General features: G+C 43.2%; 1 protein-coding gene across 3 annotated transcripts in view; it reads right to left on the bottom strand.

Moving 5' to 3' along the window:
- Positions 1-16,144, bottom strand: part of sgcd (sarcoglycan, delta (dystrophin-associated glycoprotein)) — a 309,980-nt gene that overhangs the window by 286,075 nt on the left and 7,761 nt on the right. Inside the window, exon 2 of one of the 3 annotated variants that reach the window (XM_037747839.1) lies at positions 14,114-14,671. The exons of 1 other annotated variant lie outside the window; for it this stretch is intronic. The gene's annotated coding sequence lies outside the window, so the exon portion shown is untranslated. Of the gene's footprint in view, positions 1-14,113; positions 14,827-16,144 lie in introns of those variants that run through there. One more of the 3 variants, XM_037747840.1, reaches the window with a different exon arrangement.

The raw sequence follows: 16,144 nt of genomic DNA on the forward strand, positions 1-16,144 counted from the left end.
TCCTCTTTCATGTAAACGTGGAAGTGCTAGAGCGCCAAAAAACATGCATAAATACACACACACACACACACACACACTCAGACACACAATGCAAAATTCATATTCCCGCACAAATAATGGCCTGCAAAGTAGCACATCTGCTCAGTTCCTCCTCTGAATGTGGTATTACTGCCGGGATCCAAGAGCAAATAAACACATAAACATACATAAATAAAGATTTTGAGATCAAACACAACACAACAAATGAAACGTGCACAGTGCTACTACTGCAAACATCAACAAGCTTCATTTAATACAATATGTCCACTTTGCTACTCCATCTATTTGCCAGCCCCTTCTATCAGCAGCAATAGTAGCATGATGAACACAAAACAAAAACACATCTAGACGCGTAGAAAACGCTATAGTCCTCTTTTTTTTGACAGGGACAAAAAACAGCATGGCATAATGAGTCATTTATATGAGTATTAATATCATTTTATAGCAAAGCAGATAGTAGAAAGATGACACTGATGATTGGGAATGACATGCAACTAAAGTTCCCAGCCGGACACGAACCAGGGACGCTCTGCTTCACGGCCGGCGCCATAACCCCGAACCCACCGGGGCATCCGACGAGGCAACACCAAGGTCAGGCAATACACAAATAATACATGAGTGAGGGTGTGTGTGTTTCTTGGCAGAAAACAAAGTCTAACAGAAGCCACAGCTCAGGAGAGTGTAATGGGGAGAGGAGATCTCAACCTGACTGAATGCCGACCCTGACCTCGTGCACATTAGACGACACCTGGTCAAGGTGTGTCTCACAATGCTGCAACAGGAAACAAGGAGCAGGAATTCACAGGCATGACAAGCAGAGCATCAACTCTGAGAAGTGAAGGAAATATATGCATCATTAGGAATGTCACTATACATCTAGTCTTGAAAAAAACAACTCATTTAGCAACTCTGCCTCCTACATCACAGATATCACAGTATTGACTGATGAAATACAAATAATGAGAACATATTCACTCAAAATTATTTGTGTTTAAAGAGGACCTAATATGTTTTTATGCCTTTTCCCTTTTCATTTGTGTCTTATATAATTTTTTCGTGCATGTAAAATGTCTGCAAAGTTACAAAGCCTAAAGTCCACCCTCCCCCACAGAACTCCTTGCTTGCTTGAAGTCCTGTTTTTGCTTGCGTAATGTGGTGATGTCACCAAGTAACACATTTGCATAATTCCTGTCTAGCGGCTAGTTTGGGATGCCTTCAAACAAAGCTAGTAAGAGCGAAGAAGCTGAAAGTGCAGATGGGGTGAGTCTCCAGAACATGACACATATGATGAGGCCATCGGGCTTCTTGAAGCCAACATATAATTGGATTCTCCCTTTTTTTTCTTCTCTTTCGCCATCCGTCTCCTTCATTATCTGTCTTTCATTCTCTCGCTTTCTCCATTTGACTCTGTCATCCTCAGTAATCTTCTCTCCTCTCTTCTCTTCTGCAGCTTTGTCTCGTCCTCTCCTTTGTTTTCTCTCCGTTGCTCTATTTCATTGTCGCTTTCAAGTTTCTGCCTCTTTTATTTTCTGCCTTTTCGAACTCCTCTCTCACTCTCTTCTCCCCCCTTGTTCTCTCACACTCTCCCCTTCGTTCGCTCCATCTCTCTCTGAAACAATAACCATCCTTCACGAGCCGCTGGCGTTTCTCACAGTCATGGTATGCTGATTATGCAATACTCTCTTTCCCCCCCTATCTGAAAACACGCTCTGCTTCTCCGCGGCGCCGTAAAGCCACCGATGCTGAATGTCACAAACCTTTTGGAAAAAACAAAACTTTCGGGGCCTTTTGTTAGTGTTCAGTTATTGTTTTCCCTCGTGAGCTTGTCAATAAAATCCCTCAGTGAATGATGAGTTTAAACAGCCAGTCAGCAAAGTGGTCATATTTCAATGCCTTGTTTCAAGCTTCAATAATCATATATACATCATACAATCTATCAGCACGGCCCCCGCTGCCCTTTACCAAGGTGACTTATGTCTTGATTTACAACAATCAATACCTCATCAGAATTATTCACCTCCTTTGACAAACTAATCAATGCATGTTCTTTAGCCACACACCAACATCTCAGCTATACTGTAATTCAATAGCAAAAAAGAGGCCCATGTTACGAAGGACAGCTCCCTGGACTCACATTCAGTTCCCCGCTTTACGTGACGGAGTAACGGCTGGAAACGCCATAACAGTTTGTGCAATTGAGTATCCCCGGAGTGACTTCTTATCAACAGCAGAATTCTAATGGAATTTCTGCCTCAGGTTAAATGATTTCACAAAAATCCTATCTTATCTTATTCATCCTTTTTTTTTATTTTGCAGTGCTGTATTTTTCTACTGCCTCGTATTTATTTTCTGTAAATTGCGCTGCAAAGAGATACTTTGATCTATAGAGACTAAAGGCCTTTACACACCGGAGGCGTGACGTATATTCAGTCTGTTCGTGGTTAACTGTTATAAAGCCTAAACTACTGTAAGCTATTTTAGTTTCCTCTTAGAGTGGATTTACCTCTGGGAAATAGTCATGCAGTGTATCATGTCTAGCGCTTTTATTGTGAAAGGTAAGAACGGAAAGGTTGTCAAGGTTACGTCACTTTTTTGCCACATAATATTCGCATTCTGGGTGAAAGTGCTAATTTCCCTCGGGAGGCTTTACAGTCTGTACAGGATACGGCACCCTCTGTCCTTAACAGTGCAATCCTCATATCGGATAAGGAGAAACTGAACCAAAAAAAACATTTTAACAGGGAGAAAAAATGTTAGAAACCTCAGGAAGAGCAACAGAGGAGGGATCCCCCTTCCAGCATGGAGAGACGTGCAATAGATGTCGTCTGTACAGAGTAACAACATAATGAAAATACAACATAGACAATCCATAAGAAAAAAAAGAATACATATAATGTGAACATATGCAAGAAGGTGGATCCAGGAGGATGTCAAGCAGCTTTGGCGTCGCCAAACAGAGAGCCAGAGCAACACAACCTCCTTTCGACGCCAAACCGGTAGAGCCAGAGCAACACAACCTCCTCTCCACGCCAACCAGAGAGAGCCTTAGCAACACAAACTCCTCTCCATGCCAGATCAATAGAGCCAGAGCAACGCGACCTCTTCCCCACGTCAAGATAGATAGAGCCTGAGCAACACGACCTCCTCTCCACGCCAACCACAGAGAGAGCCTTAGCAACACAAACTCCTCTCCACGCCATATAGGTAGAACCAGGGCAACACGACCTCCTCTCCACGCCAACCAGAGAGAGCCTTAGCAACACAAACTCCTCTCCACGCCATATAGGTAGAACCAGAGCAACGCGACCTCCTCTCCACGCCAGATCAATAGAGCCAGAGCAACGCGACCTCCTCTCCACGTCAAGATAGATAGAGCCTGAGCAACACGACCTCCTCTCCACCATGAACCTAGAGAGAGGACCCATCGCCTGCCGAGGCCATATTCACCTGGAAAGTGCACCAAAGTTGAACTCAATTTAGAACGCAAAGATGTAAATTTGCTTCACCATCTTCGCTTGCATAGAATGGAGGTGAACGGAGGGGCAAATGTTAATTTCGTGCATGTGTGACCGCGCCTTGACAAAAACAACAGTACGGAAAAATATATTGACGTGCACATTAATCACATGAAAGAATGCCCCTGGTGTAGAGGTTGTATAAAAATTCACCGCAGCAGTGAATCATTCTGGAGCATCCGTTGACCTCCTAAGATGTTGCTGTAGACTCTATCAAAAATATATATATTTTTTCAACAAATCCACATCCTGGTGTTGTGCACATTTGTGAGTCATTCAGAGGAACATCATGCATGTTATCTATCATCAACAGGTTACACAAGATGACAGTGAGACAGACAAGTGAGTACGGTTGTTTGTTTTTTTGTGAGTGACATCATGCATCATTAAACTTAAAACAAAGAAACACATTTTCCTGCTGGGATCGTGATGAAAAGTTGATGAAGTCGACTTTACCTCGGGAAAGCAACATCAGCCGCTGCCAAACGTCTCCACAGAGCTTGACTTATGAATTATCGATACAGGTGCAAGGTGTGTTGATCCCGACAAGACGCGAGTGCAGATGGTTCTGCTCACACAAATACAGAACCATACTTTCTGTAGTATTTGCAGTTACTATATAATTGTGTGTAATATTAATCCAGGCTGTTTTGTTTTTCATCATTCTACCCACACACACAACTCAACCTGCAACTTCACAGCTGAAAACAAGACGTCTAACGGTAGTTTAATTCTTATGTGGGATGAAAGGTGCTTATTGTCTTGTCTTGCTTAAGCTGCAGCTCTGATAATTATTTAGGAGAACAAATGATCTACTATTAGAAACAATCAAGTGTTGGAGATCCACCCACTTACTGTTAGGAATAATAATAATACTCTGTGACTGTAACAGGCAGACTTTTCAGGAGAGCCATGCCCATTACCCGAACCAGCAAGCTTCCACAATACCTCTTTGTCGGGTTTAGAACACATTTCTTTTTACCTCTTTTCTACAGAGACAGCGATAGTCTGCTTTAGAGCTGTTTTTACTTCTACTAGTATCCATGAAAGTCTTCAGAGTAAGTGTTTATTTATAGAGTTAAAGGTCCAGCATTTAATATTCAGTGGCGTCTTGCGGTGAGGCTGCAGACTGGGACAAACTGAATACCCTTCCGCTCAACGTTCAAAGCATGTCGGAGAACTATACGGTGGCAGTCAGGTAACGTACAAAAGGGAAGAGCCAGTGTTTGGTTTGTCTGTTCTGGGCGACTGTAGAAACAGTGTGGTGCAACACGGCGGACTCTGTGAATCAGAATTTATTTATTGATCCCTGGAGGAAATTAGGAGCTTAGAGTTGCTCTTATATAAAGCATAAAGAAATGCAAGAAAAATAGAAAGTAGCAGTATGCAACATGTACATTATGTACACAGTGCTACAATATATAACACAATATATGTAGATGAATATAAATAAATAAGAAAAATCTACAAATATGTGTATAAAACACATGCAATATATAATCACAGTGTGAATAAAGTATAAATGCAAAAATTAAATATTAATACTTCTTGAAATGTGCAGTATAAATGCAGTATTAATGACAGAGTATTGCACAGTTGAATTATTGTACAGTTTAATTTGTATAGCACATAAGAATAAGAAGAAATGATGAGGTAGTAGCTGCTGATGGGTGAAATAAGTCCAAGGGCCGGTCTACTGACTCAAAGAGTCTGACACTCTGAGAGAGGAGTTGAAAAGTTTGATGGCCACAGGCAGGGATGACTTCCTGTGGCGCTCTGAGGTGTGTCTCGGCGAAACGAGTCTTGCACTGAATGTCTGACGTAGCATGTCATGGAGTCGGTGGGAGAAGTTGTCCAAGACGACACGTAACTTGGACAGCGTCCTCCTCTCTGACACCGCTGTCAGGGAGCCCAGCTCTACCCAAACAAAGCCACTGGCCTCGTGAGTCAGTTTGTTGAGTCGGTTAGCGTCGGAACACGACAGCAAAAGGGAGATTTGTCAAGTATTTAATACTCTTATCAACATGAGAGTGGGCAAATACGTTTGCTTTATACAAATGTATGTATATATTTATTATTGGAAATCAATTAACAACACAAAACAATGGCATGGCAAACTGCAGCCCAACAGGCAACAACAGCTGTCAGTGTGTCAGTGTGCTGACTTGACTATGACTTGCCCCAAACTGCATGTGATTATCATAAAGTGGGCATGTCTGTAAAGGGGAGACTCGTGGGTACCCATAGAACCCATTTACATTCACATATCTGGAGGTCAGAGGTCAAGGCACGCCTTTGAAAATGGCCAAAATGTAGAGGTCAAAAGTCGTATAGATGACTCGTTTAAAGCTGGACTAAATGTGGTTGAACAGGGAATGTTTTTTAGATGTATAACTTGCACATCAACACGATTCAATGACTGCTTCAATTTGAAGCAGGTCCTAATTATGTGTTTGAATGCAGTCATTTAAATTAAGTTGAAACAAGTGTCATATGTAACAGAGATGACTAGAAGGTTCCACTTTAAGCCACAACTCGCAGTTTTATCCTCAATGTCTCAACGCGTACTGAGAGCTCTCAACTGTTCCTACAACAGGTGTCAAAAGCTGGAAGTCTCCCTTTCACAGGACATTAAATCACACGTGTTCAGCGTGTGGGCCCTGAGGAATCCATGTAGAGCGATCATGCATTACAGATTCCCCTCGGCCCCCTCCTCTCACTGTGTATTTATGTGATGGGGCTCATTATTGAATCTATTTGCTCTACTTATGTGATCAAAAGCCCCTCAGCTCCCTCGAGCACTTGCCCGTCTGTCTCTCTGTGCACAGCTGTCTTTCTGTCTGTCTGTCTCCTCCACCTTCAGTTGGACCATTGTGTTGGCTTTTGTTCTCCCCAACAAGACAAATCAATTCCAACAAGGACTCAAACTCTTAAGTGAAATCAGTTCCAGGTTGCTAATGCAGGCTGTCAGTATCTCTCAGTGGCAGCGGGAGATAAAGCTATTTATGGAGAAGACAGGAGCTTTCCTTTCTCCGCCCGTCCTTCTCTGAGGTCCGCCATTTTATTTAGAAGCAGATTCGAGGACACATTCACATAAAGACCTCTAAGGCAGATACAATCAAGCCCCATCTGTCAGCAGCCAACATAAAATCAATCCCATTTTTACCTGCAATTCATTTAATTTTCTTTTTTTTCTCATATTAAATATCAATGTCAAAATGGATTTCTTAAAGTTGAGCTGCAGGCATTCAGGTTTTAGTGCTGCTGGAGGCAAAATAAAAGTCCCGTTTCATGCATTTGTCCGACCTGCATTAGTAGAAGTCACAGTTTGATCCTGCTTCCATCCCCACTGCAGACAAGTTGTTCATGGAAATAACGCTGCAGATATGAATTGTTATTGTCGTGCAGGTTTAAAGTAGCAACACATTTTCTCCCCTGGTGTTCTGAAAGCTATTTTCCCCCTCTTGTTTGTGTTGCTGATCAGTGATGTGGAAATAAAAAGATATGTTATTATCACCTTTGGTTGCAGACACAGTGCCGTCACCGTAAATCACATTTACTTGCGGTCCACAACAATTGGATCTAAGCTGTGAATTTTGTGAACGGCAGGTTTTCTTTTGCGATGTTGAATTTTATTGTCATTTCTGTCTCTGCTGGTCGAGTCCAAGCTGGAAAACACTTTTGGAAATGCATCATAATCAATATGCATCTGCATACTGGGAGCTTTATGCGTTTTTTTTTACTATACAAGTTTATATGTTTCTACAACCACTCAGGACAAAATTGTAATTATGATGTTTGTAGTATTACTGGCAATAATTCTACATAAATGAGGGAATTAAGTGTGGCTGTCTGGCACTGGAGGTGAGTAAAAAAACAGATGTTGAATTGAAGAACAAATTGTGGTTTTATTAACGAAAAATTACAATGAAACAAAGGAGAGAACAAAACGCAAATAAGCTGAAGCATAACTGAAACTAGAAGTGCACTCGGAGAGCGCAGACCTCCGCCAAGGTGCCTGACTTTAAAAACAGATCACAGCTGGAGCTGGCGGTACCGTGAGGTGGTCGGCTTATTATTAACACGGTGGGTTTCAGTGTTACATATCGAAGGATGCCTCGCTCATTCAGCAGCCTTGTTATGTCTGTATTACGTTACACTACATTCTCTCTCATCCCGTCATCTACCGCTTTTTTCTTTCTCACCGCGGACGGCCAGCAGTTCCCGCACCTCGAAGTCTCGCCACACATCCACACACGTATCTCTCTGCTCTCAGAAGAGGCCTGGTTCACGCATCATCAACGCGTCATCGGTTACGCTGCGCATGTGTTATACTCTGTGGTCCTAATGCACAGGCTGATAGGAATTCTTAAAACAATTCCTGAATCCGGATCGCCACCAAAATCTAATGGATTGTTCATTGTGCTACATCCCCACCCCTCCAGAAATTTAATTCAAATCCATTAGAATTTTTAAAGTAATCCTGCAACAGACAGACGGACCAACAAACAAACATAACCTTGGCCTTGAAGGAGGTAATAACATAGCCTCACAGCACGCTGGTACAAGCAACAACTCTTCCACAGTCACTGCATATGGCTTTATACACCCCTCCTCGCCCCAACCTAATTGGACTAAACCATTGCATGGGAGTTAGATAAACCAGCGAGGGAGGTTCCCCATTGAATCCTGATCCTAACAGGATCAAAGCAAACATTTGAATGTCAACAATATTTAAAGTTGAGCAACTATTAATACACTTTTCCCACTAATTGCTCCCCCACCCTGGTAGTGCAGGACAGGATAGGGGGATTTGTTCTCATTTCTGTGCTGGATTTTTCCAATACAATACAGACAAATTGCAGTGGTGACGGTTAAGTTTGATTAAGAACCATTACAATTTTATGGTGAATAATTTTGAGAATATAAATAAATACAGAATGAGAAGTAATACTTTTCACAATTACATTTTGATTCATCGTAGACCCCCCCTCTCTCTCTGTCTCTCTCAGAGGGCTTAGAGGTTGCCGACTGTTCCCGCTTGATATTACTACAACCTGAATCAATACATGTCTGATTATTACTCATCCATAAATGCAGTGTTGCTTGCAGGACCACTGCATTGGGTTGCATTAGACTTTACAGGTGTTCACATTATTATGTCCCATTTTAAATGTATATTGCAGGGAGCCATGGACAACATGGTCATCTCAGTTTTCATTTTGATGCTGCAGTATATTTACTCAGCATCAAAATGTTTAAGACAGTACATTTTATGTTGATGTTTAATGATGTCACACAGAGAGCCCCCTCCCTTCGGATAAGCAGGCAGCTCCTCTGAGGAGATGGTTCCACATCCAGCAGCCGTTATATTCTGCAGGTTTACGGGTTGTACACAACTTCAAAGCAAATCCACGGACCAGCTTTGTTCTGCCCTTTCCTCCCTCTCACCGTTTCCCTGCTTCGTCTAACGTGGCTTCATGCTGCTAGATATTTAAAGATATCAAATGCATGCGAGGCCCTGACAATTAGTGGGGACTGTTGCTGGGTAATTAGTGGAAAGAAAGTAAGCCTCCAATTTCCCCTGCCCCCCCAGAGAGCATCCACACACACATGCACACAAACACGCATGCATGCACACACGGATACACAAAGATTTACTGAGCAGTACACTGCTGCTGACAAGAATGAGGAGAAATATTCGCAGTGAATTCAGAGGAGCTGTTTTCGTCTTTGTACTATTGTTTGTGAGGAGATGCAATGTGTGGCTAATTGGACAGGAGAATGGACATGGAGACAAGACACAGCAAGACACATAAACACACAAACATGCATATAAAGTACATAGATACTGTGTTGGACGAGGGAAGAGTTGAATGACGGATGGGCAGAAGGAATTAAATAAAAGCAACGTGACAGAAGAATGAAAAGGCAGGGATGCGGGGAGGAAAAAATAAAAAAACAAGGACGAATTATCTGAAGAAAAATGGAAAAAAGGAATGACAGAGGAAGGGAAGGAAAAGCTGAGGAAGGGAGGAAAGAACGCCAAAGAAAGTAGGGCGGAAAACAACGGGAAGAAGGTAAGAAATAAGGAAATAAAGAATGAAAGTGAGATAGCAAAGAAAGCAACATGTAAGGCATGTAAATCCAAGATAAGAGTATTTATATTCATTCATCTTGGAAAGAAAAGAAACAAAAACAACAGACTGACTGACAATGTGTGACTGATAACGTCAATAAAGAGCTGCAAGTCGATTATTACAGCCGTGAGAAGTCCTATACGTCTACTGTGAAAAAAGATCTATATACGGTGCAACAATATATAACCAAATGTAACCAAACTTAAGGGTTGAAGTCAGTGAGACTGGCTGACTGCCACCAGCTTCATTAGCTGTGACCAGCAGCTCTATAGCTCAATCTGTCCGTCGGTTGCTCCACAAAACTTTCTCCACCCTTTGTCGGCCACAGTTTTTGCCCTAAGAGGCTGAAATTTGGCATGGAGGTCGAGTGTGTTGGTGTGAAGGAGTGTGTTTGTATTCACGCCGATGGGCAAACAGGGGGTGTGGCAGTGAGAGTGCACGGTGCATAACTTCTAAACGGCTTCATCTGGCATGGCCAAACTCATGAACCGTTTGTCCTAGACTCTAGTGGGAGGCATCGTTGCACTCTGTCTTTGCTATGGAGGTCAAGTGTTTGTGTGAATGCACGCGTAGATGACCTGCCTCTGCCCTGCACCCTCCCGCAGGGAGAGGCTCGTCTAGAGGGTTGTCACAGCAAAAAAATACTCTAGTAAAGCATTAATGGATCAAAATTGTTCAGAAATGTACTTTGTTACCTTCTTCCGTTCTTCTTGAACACCGTTGTATTTTATTATTTTCAAGCAAAGGAAGCACACACGTAAAAACATATTAAAGTGTATATCCCAAGACTTAACAAGGACGGTGAAGGCTGTTGTCAGACCACTAAAATGAGTTGATTTGTTCAAGGTGCTGAGATGCTGAAGGACGCGGCAGCTCGTCCTCTGGCTCCAAATCAACTTTACTAACTTTTAGGTGACGCCCTCTGCGCTCTAATGTAGTTATGCATTGCATGTATGTAAGTGTGTGTGTGTGTGTGTGTGTGTGTAATTGAAGTGTGCACGGGCTTCTTTTTAGCCTAAGTAATTCATGAGTGCTTGCTGAGGTAGAGGGGGAGTCATGGAGAGAAACACCTTCCTCTGCTCCCTGCTGCAGTATTCATCACTACACCTTTCCCTAAAAATGCATTACTCCTTTTCTCTTTACCGGCTGTCTTGTCCAAGTGTCCGTCATCGCGGCGCTGGTTTCCGACGTGGACTTTGTTCTCGGCGACACTATAGATCAACACCTGCAGTCTCACGCTGTTCTCATCTCTGCCTCCCTTCATCCTCCCTGGCTCCTTCCATGTTTTTCCTGCCTCGTCATCTCTCACCTCGCTGTCCTCCTCCGTCTCTCTGCTTTATACGTCTCTTTCTCACACTATACCTCCCATCCTCCTTTTACCCTTCACTCTGCCACCTGGTTCGTCTTGTCTCTCTGAGGTTCATGCGTGGTGAAAGCAAGCGCCAACATGAGGTTAAATGAATTCAAAATGAATGTGTCCAATTAGCAAATGTTAGCACACCAAGCTAAGGTGTGCCAACATGATTTACATGCACATTATACCTGCTAAACATCAGCATGCATGCTGACGTTAGCATTTATTTGAAAGCAACGCTGCAGCCTCACGGAGCTGCTAGCCTGGCCATCGACTCCAAAATGAACAAACCACTACTCAATGTGCAGGCAGAAACTACTTTGGTAGCATTGAGTGACCATGTCAGAGTGAACCATTTACTATGGTTTAAGGGCTTTATATGACATAACATGCCAGACAGGATATACTGTAAGTGGGTTCAAACTCCGTCCATCACTGTTTTAAGTCGCTTCACTGGTCGGTCATACAGCTGACAGCCAGCAGAGAGCTTGTGTAGCTTAGTAAGAGCTTGCTGTAATCAGTGGTACATATATACAGTAGATACATTCCCTGTCTTAGGTATAGATTGCAGCTAAATGCCCTTCCAGATTGAAGCTCTTTTTAATTTTCTTTTTGCATTATTTCATCCACAAACTCTCCATCATTGTGCAATATCCTGCTTTACAGCTACAGTCAGGTGAAAACAACAACATGTTGTTGTAAGTTCTTTGGCATAGAGTCTCTGGAACACTACCAGAGGGATGAACAGTATTGCTCCAAAAGATATTCCCTCATTTGGTGTTTTGATGGTGGTGGTGGTAGAGAGCGCTTATTTTTCAATCTCTCAGGGCATGTGCAATATTTTACATATCTTTTTTCTCAGCATGGTCTCACTCCCAGGGCGTCAATTACAGAGGCTTGGTCAGCGGCTCATATAGCTTCAAATTAGGACACTCTTGGTACCCCTTTAGCGTCAGTGTCAGGGAAGCCGTGCCAATACATGCTTGTTACTGTACATGCATAGTGTCTTTTCAAAATAAACTTCCGTCTTCTCAGGAAGAAAAAAACTACTAAGGTAGGTTAAGGAAAAGGTCAAGGTTGACTTTAACTTGACTGACTAACTATCTGCCGACTCACATGACTAGTGACTCACTTAACTTACAGGACTAACCATACTCCTGCTTTCAACTAACTCCACTGTAAACCCATCTGCGTCATTATTAGACGCTCACAACAAAGAACAATGTATTATTAGCGAGAAGTCCTCTAAGGGCAGGAGGGGAGGGGCAAACAAACATAGGACTTTTACTCAGGAGACCGGCGTTCATGTCCCGTGTGAAACCAAAAGTTTAGTGATTTTTTTACTGACGATGCTACGCCACTTGAGTCAGCTACGTTACACGGGTACTTACCTGCAGAATCGCTGCACTTTGTTTCCACCCCAAAGGAAACTGATTGGAGAACTTCAAGTTGTTCCTCTTGTGAGCTAAGTGGTGGAGCAAGGACAACCCTTGTACTGTAAGTAATCAACTGAGGCAATTAAGTGTCAAATACCCCAATTAGTTTTTGTAGTGTGCAACGTTTACTATATACACTACGTTCAAGAAACTGCTGACTGTGGACAAAAGGAGCGCGAGTCGATTTTCATTTCCTTACTCTGTGTCACTTCAAGCTAATTATTATATAAAGAATATTTGACCAGATTACTTGTATGTTTTTTACAGTGTGGAGTCTAACGCTGATCAGTAACATCATCTCGTTACTCGTCACAGAGAAATGCATTTACACCACAATATTTCATGAGCTTTATTTAAAGCTTTATTGCTATAGATCTTCCAGTCCTCTGGCTCAAGCAGGATAGATGGACCATAAATGTATCTGTGAATAATTCCACAGCAGTTGATCCAAGCAGGAGGTCTTACTATTCTTTTATAAATCAAAAGTTACTCCATCTCGTCTCCATATCCACTGGCTTTTCCTTTGAGCAATTTATTCAACAAATGCCAAAGAGCGGCGATCCAGAAACTACAGTAGACCTCGAAATGCAATCACCCCTTAAGTTTGAATTTCCTTTCATGGGCATGATCCAGTAACACCATCTGGGAGTGAGCATCTCACTGACAAATATTAGTTCATACACAAGATGTGATATCCTTTTCTCAGTCATGTGTATACTGCTGGACTCAGAGGCACAGACTCGGAGACTGAACGGACCGTATACAGTGAAACCCTGAATGTAATTACCCCACATCCAGATCAGGGAATAAGCCATGCGTCAATTTAAATACAGACTTCCAAATACGATGCACAATCTGGATGCGAAGCAGACCTCCACATACAGGAGGATGATCCATGTCCAATGCCAGTCATCCGTACCAGTTCATGTGGCTGATGAGCACGATGAGGGGATCTAGTAACAAGCATCAGGAATACATCAACAAATAACAGACTTTTTAATATCTATCACGCGACAAAATGAAAACCTTCATACCAACAAACTTAAACAGAGTGAGGCGTCTGGATTTTAGATGCAGACAATGAATCATAAACTGAAGATAATGAACCATCCTCTCCAAAAAATGGATGCAATGAACTTAAAATAGCTGCAGTTCATCTGCGAGTGCAGTGCAGATTCCTGTGCACCTATGCTTGCTGACTGATCAGGATGAACTGGGTGCCAACAGACGCTGGATGCTCCGTGATCCTAGCAATCCACTTAACACTAAACACCTCCGGCTTTCTCAGCTGCAGTGCCATTCATTTGTAAACCGGCTGCTGAGCAGAGACGCACAGTGAGGGACATTGCTCCAGACACTGGATAATGCATAGTAAACAGGACAGAGCAGTGCCAGTCATGACTAATCAGACAAAGCTTGGGGATGCGGTAGCAGTTCAATAGTGAAAATAAATGAGCTTGTAGCAGACCCGAGAGAGTAATCCAGCAAAGCAAAAATCTGCCACATCACTGAGACGGAGCCGTTCCTCTCCAAAGTGCAGAATCAATGTTGCTCCGGATGAGCAGAGCAGAGTGGGAAATGCCTCAAAGAAAGCAACACAGCAAAAGTCAAAGTAAAAAGCAGCCTCACCTCTTAGTCAGATGCCAAAATCGCAGTCTTGGACAAGTCAGAAAACCATAGAGCTGGTTAAGCAGCTGGTGCTCCTCGACATACAGTGACACAGGAATCTTTGGCTCGTCAGAAAGGAACTCTTAGGATCCCCGATTTCTTCAGAGCCTTTCTGGGATTTATGGATTAAATCACGAGTCTGGTTTAGAGGCTGGAGTCCAGCAGAACCAGCAGCAGACGGCTCATTTCCATGTGCAACACGGGCGCCTCTGACATGCTTCTTCTTCCCTTTAGGGCGACTCAGACTGCGATCTGGTTGGGGCAGAGAAGTGGACAGCAGCAGCAAAAGTGTTGGTAGTTGTAATATTCCTGATTGTGGAAAGAACTGAGCATCCTTCAGCGGAGAGATAAAGAGGAGAAGAAGAAGATGCAGCGCACCAGAACCGCAGAGCGCACAGCCGGCGCAGCACACTCTCTGTCGCTTAAATCCCCCCAAAATGGGCTGATTGGAGGCAGGAGGCAGGCAGATCGACACAGCGCAGAGGGAAGAGGTGCTGTTGCATCAACATTGTTCGGAGTCTAGTTTTCAAAGAGGAATAAAAAGAAGAAAAAATAAATCACCACTAAAGCTCCAACAGAATCACCACCAGCATCATCTCAGCTCCGGGGCTCCTCAAGTCTGCACAGGACCAAGTGTGACAGAGAGAGAGAGAGACAGAGAGGGGAGAGTGTATGCATGCATGTGTGTGCGTGAGTGTGTGTGTGTGTGTGTGTAAATGTGTGTGTGTGTGCAATAGGAGGATGATAGGTGGAGAGAGGAGAGCGGAGAGAAGTGAACGGGCAGGAGGCTGCGAGCGCAAGTGGAGACGGAGAGCAATGTGAGAGGAGAGGAGGATGCTCAGAGAGGAGGAGGAGGAGGAGGAAGAGGAAGGTTGGGGGGGGAGATGCCCAGGAGAGAGAGAGAGAGAGAGAGAGAGAGAGAGAGAGAGAGAGAGAGGCACAGCAAAAAAGAGAGAGAGAGAGAGAGAGAGCAGCTCGCACTGTCAGTGACTACATTAACAGCGCTGAGTAGGTGGAGTTTTCCTTGCAGCAGCAGCAGCAGCAGCAGAGGGGGATCATGATTTGAAACCCAAAAGAGAGAGAGAGAGACACTTATGAGAAAGAGAGAGACAGAAAGGGGATGCAAGAGGAAAAGAAAAGGACGAGAGGAGAGGACGAGAAGACGAGAGGAAAGAATCAGGATGTTTAGAGGTTAAAGAAACCTGTGAGAGGAGTGACAGCAGCTGAGGGGGAGAGAGAGAGAGAGAGAGAGAGGAAAGAGAATTAGTGGAGAGAGAGAGGAAAGGTGGTGGTGGTGGTGGTACGTGTGTGTACGTGTGTGTGTGTGTGTGCTTGCAGAGTCCCCAGCTGCAGTGATGCTGGCACACTGACAGCCCTCCTCTTTGCCAGGGGTCGTAAACATCGATTAGAATATTTAAAGACGCACGCGCTCATGCACCAAAAGAAAACACACGGACACTTACAGGCCCTGGCAAACACACTCAGACAGACACACACACACACGCGCACACACACACACGCACACACACACACACACACACACACACACACACACACACACACACACACACACACACACACACACACACACACACACACACACGCACACACACACACACACACACTTACAGTACATAAACTTACTTTACAGACTAGCATTCATATATTTCTTTTTATTAGATTTCTTCTTTTCATTTTTATCATTGTTTTATTTCATTCCCCTTGCCCTCTGTGTCTGCAAAGCACTCTGTAATTTTACTTTATAGACTTTCATTTATTTTTATCTTGTGTTTTGATCATATTGTGCGCGCTGCTTTAGACAGATCCGTGAAGGTGTACATGGAGATGATTGAAATTGCTATTCACTGTGTCTGTAAAGCACTTTGTATTTATTTTATTACATTATTCACAAGACATTTGTTGCTGTATATGTGTTTAACGGGTTGGTAAGGATTGTTCAAATAATTTTTTTTTGTTATATAAGTTGAAATT

Source organism: Sebastes umbrosus, chromosome 17 (assembly GCF_015220745.1).
Source record: "Sebastes umbrosus isolate fSebUmb1 chromosome 17, fSebUmb1.pri, whole genome shotgun sequence".
NCBI classification, from domain to species: domain Eukaryota; kingdom Metazoa; phylum Chordata; class Actinopteri; order Perciformes; family Sebastidae; genus Sebastes; species Sebastes umbrosus.